Below are 4,855 nucleotides of genomic sequence, written 5' to 3'. Positions count from 1 at the left end.
ATCGATTAACATTTAATTTTGAAGACGATCCCTCAGCTTCAAATTAAATTGTAAATTTGTAATTTGTAAATATGTATTTACTTTTTACATTGTATTTGTAATTTAATAAACAATGTAAGTTTGTACAATTTGTAATTCGTCACAAAATGATTGCACTCTTTTTTCCTTGCCAAGTTTTTATCCCAATTGGGTTTTTCTTGGTAAGGTTTTTAATGAGGCAATCATGAATTACAAATTTAAAAATTAATAAAGAAATAATTTTTTTATATAGTTCGTGTGTTCATTTCAAATTTAATATATATATATATATAAATTGTAATACTAATATATATATAAATAACTTAATATTAAAAAAAAAGTTTAAAAAATTCGGGCAATTCGGGCGGGCTCGGGCCGCCCGGCCGGGCTCGGGCTGCCGAATACAAGCCCGCGGCCCGTTCAAGGTGAAATTCGGGCTCGGGCGGGCGGCCCCAAAATCTCGGGCGGGTCGGGTTCAGGCTCGAGCAAATCCTCAGACTTTTCAGGCGGTCGCGGGCGGCCCGTCCAAAATTTCAGCACTACCTACAACCCATGTGTTTTGAGTAACACTACTTTATGAAAAGTTTATGCGGCCAATAAAACTATACCGGCTTGAGTGGTTTGTGAACTAGCAACCACTATAAGCCCCCTTTTTTTTTAGGGCTTTCTTTATCCTGATCTTTATATATAGTTATGTGTAAGAGAGTTTCTCCTACTCTTTCATAAAAATTGATCGTATAATGGGAGTCCATGAGTCAAATTGTGATTGAGTAGTATTTATGTTTGTGTTCCATTTTGAGTTTAACATCTGCATGTTGATTGTTGAGCCAAGATTGAACCCGTATAGTTAGAAAAGCAAAATAAAACAAATTAATATAATAAAATTAAATTAAAAAAATAAATAAAATTTGCAACCACGCGTCATTTGATCTTCGTGCAACATATCTACGAAATTGGCATCCTTAATAGCTCACGAGAGATGAATAAAAACATGTCTACGTACCCTAAAAAAGTTGATAGGAATAAGTATCACAAAAATGACGTTATATCTGTAAGAATTGCAATATCCACCCACAAATCCTGAATTTCCCCACTGGATCTTGGCTGAAGGGTCATAGTACTAATAAAGGACCTGATCATCGAAAGTCGCGGTCCGCCTTTGCAAAACGAGATAATCCCTTCACAAATTATCAAGTTTTGTCAAATCAACCAAGACCTTGAAGTAACATATTTGCATCTCTTTCAAAGCAATTGCAATATAATTATTGTCATTTTTCCTCAATCCTACCATATGTCACTACAAGAAAAAGGTGTTTTTGCGACGACAAAAAGTCGTCGCAAAAATCTGCATGTCGTCGCAAATAACTATTTTTGCGACGGCGTATCGTCGTAGATTTGTCATCGCAACTAATTAGTCGCAAAAACTTTTTTTGCGACGACATAATGTTTTTGCGACGACAAGCGTCGCCAATACACCGTTGCAAAATTCTCGTGATATTATAATTTTTTGCGACGACATTTTAAATTGTCGTCGCAAATAACCTCATTTATTTTGTGACGACAAATCTAAAAAAGTCGTTGCAAAAAACCGAAATAATTTTTTTTTTATAATTTTTAAAAAACGGCAATTAATTAATTTTTAATAATTTTAATTAAAAATTATTATGTTACATACTGAATATAATTTATTAAGATACATTAAAAGTGAAATATAAATTAATATTAAAAACAGTAAATCTAAATAAATTTATAAAATATATTACTACATGAAATGCATATATAATGTTTAAAATAATATAAAAGTCTAAATAAAGTGAAAAATAAAATAGTACATATAACTAAACTAATCGTCTAAGTTTGCAGCATCGCCAACAGCTAAATCATCATCAGGACTGTCATCATCTGAAGGATGTAGAAGCGCGTCTAGGTCAACTGGTTCTGGACGATCAATCGTAGGTAATTGGATGTTTGGCTGCAATTTGGCCATCAACTCTAACACCTTCACCTGATTGTTATAAATCTTAACTTCTTCATGGTACGATTTCTTTAAATAATGACTCACACGTGGGTCAGGTTGAGCCGATGATGTTGCATCCGAGTATGAACCAGCAGATGAAGGAGAAGCCCCGGAGTAATGCTTTTGGGGGAGCGTCGGACCCACTCCTATCTTATGTCCTCTACACATGCCAAGAACTTGCTCTAAAACTCCATGCTCGTCAAAGGCGGGTCTAGTCGAGCTTCAAGTAGACTATGTTCTCTGCGTTTGTCTCTCCTCCTCCAGGGTGTTCTACATAATATAAGACATTATAATTGTTTTTACGTCTTATAAAACCACTATTTCAGTGTAAAAAATTTAATATGAAAAGTAAAAATACTTACAAAAGTCTGTTTCGCTTGGGGATTAACGCAAGACGTCCCGCGACGATGCATGTCCGTCCAATTGTCTATGGCAGACATCGGCTCTTGGGTCTCCGTACTGAACTGTCAAATAAATTAGATTTGTTAAAATTCTTAAATTCTAACTAAATTTCAGCAGCATATGACTTATTTTTCATATGATCCAAAAATCAAAACCTGTAAAAAAATAATTTTAAAAGATTTCGGCACACCATAGCTGCAAGATGTGCCACCCAGAACAATCATCACAAACATATAAATATGATAATGAAGTCAAAAAATAAGTACTAACCTTCTTATTGTGATGTTGAGAGTACGATACCCGACCATGTAAGCTTGGATAATTTTAGTTGCTACGATTAGTTTTATTTGTCTCTAATATTTTCTGTTTATAATTAACTATAATAAGTAATAGTTACTTGAAATTATGTATAAAAAACTATCAAGTTCTAACAAATCTATAATTACTTAAAATTTGTCGCCGGAGAACCTATCGCAACAACGATCCCAATGAAGTTGATTCCTCATGTTACTCAGGAGACTTTCTCTACCATAGCGTTTGAAGTGGCGGTGCAGGAAACATTTCCAGTCCTTATAGCACTTTGCTGCCTCCCTATCAACAATGGACCTCAGAATACTGTTCTTATAGTTGTAGTCCATGTTAAACCAATCCTTGTAAAACAGTTTCACATCGTTAAAACGCATTGTTAACTTTAGTATAAACTATACAAATTATTGCATAAAAAAATACCAGCATCCAGTTCTGAATTTTCCTCTTGTCCATGTCGCTAATGTCCTTCCAAGCATCGTGGAAGGGCTCACATATGTCCTGGGTATAAATACCAACTACACTTTCAAACCAGGCACCATATTTACCAAGCGCCTTCCAAGTACCTCCCGCCTCATCAAATTCTACTGTGATTTTTCCATCTTGAAGGACCTTTTGGGCGATTTCATAACCTTTTGCCCCACCTCAACCTCTACGTTGTCGAGGTTCAGGTGCTATAAGCATATGTAAGCATTTCAAATCAACATGTACTACTACATTTATTTACTAATGATCAAACGGGAAAAAAGTCAGAATAACATACCAAACTCACAGAATGCAGGGACTCTGTGAGGACCGGGAGGAGGCTGTGCTCCCCCTGAAGAGCCAGCGTAAGTCGCTACCTGACCAGCCATCAATGCTTGTGAACAAATTCATATTAATAACAATATTTATAAATTCACAGAAGATCATAATATTAAAATGAAAGCTGAGAAAAAGGACAAAGATTACTATTCTTAAATTCTACTCATCGTCGATGCTACATTGTTGATTGTCCCCATCATCATTTATGTCATCATCATCTTCAGATTCGATGACTTCCTCCTCAACGTACTCCTCTAAAGTTTCATCATCCTCGTCATTAATAAAATCATCAACAATGGGAGACTTATCTTTCATAATTGCATCAACATCGGAGATGACAACATTAGATGATACATCATGCGGATTCAATACAAATGAGTCAATCTCTGGTAGTTCAACTACTAACTCAATATTTGTAGACTCCGTATCCTAGACTATCATCACGTCATCAATGTCAGTTTCTGGAATGTCCCAAATATGACAATGTCTAAAGTGTTCTACAACCTTCTAGTTTGGACCGTTAAATAAATCGTCTACGTAAAAAACTTGCTCTGCTCGAGATGTAAATATGAAAAGTTCATTTTCGTACCACGTGTCTTTAACAAAAACACTTATTCTATTTTTGTAGTGTTGAATCCTTTTCTTCCCCAGACGAGTGTTGAACCACAGACATTTAAAAAGCACAACAGAATTGTCGTTCAAGTAGGACAGTTCATAAATATCCTCCAAAACTCCATAATACGTTAGGTTATCAGGTCCACAAACCGTGTTGATAGTCTAGGATACGGAGTTAATAAATCTTTTTAACAGTATGATCTTTATCGTCTACCCAATTTCTGGCCAGTCGGTTAAACCGTGTTTCAACTCCAGTTAAATACAATGAACAAAAAGTCAGAGCTTCATTCACAATGTATGCCTCAGCAATCGAACCCTCAGGACGTGCACGATTCTTGACATATTTCTTTAACGATCCAAGAAAACATTCAAACGGATACATCCATCTTAAGTGAATTGGTCCTCCTTAAATGGCTTCTTCAGGCAAGTGTATAACTAAATGTACCATTATGTCAAAAAAGGTAGGAGGAAAAATTGTTTCTAACTTGCATAAAATAAGCACAATATCTTGTCGAGCTTTCTCTAAATCACTTTTTCGCAATGTCCTTGAGCATATTAACTCAAAAAAATTACTTAATTATGTTATTGCATCAACGATCTCTTTCTTTTTATGAATGGTCGTATCCTTGTTGGTAATAATCGCTGCATTATGATGTGACAGTCATGTGATTTTAGCCCAGTAATTTTATTCTT

Source organism: Morus notabilis, unplaced genomic scaffold (assembly GCF_000414095.1).
Source record: "Morus notabilis unplaced genomic scaffold, ASM41409v2 Scaffold358, whole genome shotgun sequence".
In the NCBI taxonomy this organism is placed as follows: domain Eukaryota; kingdom Viridiplantae; phylum Streptophyta; class Magnoliopsida; order Rosales; family Moraceae; genus Morus; species Morus notabilis.
Note: the sequence above shows the minus strand (reverse complement) of the source record.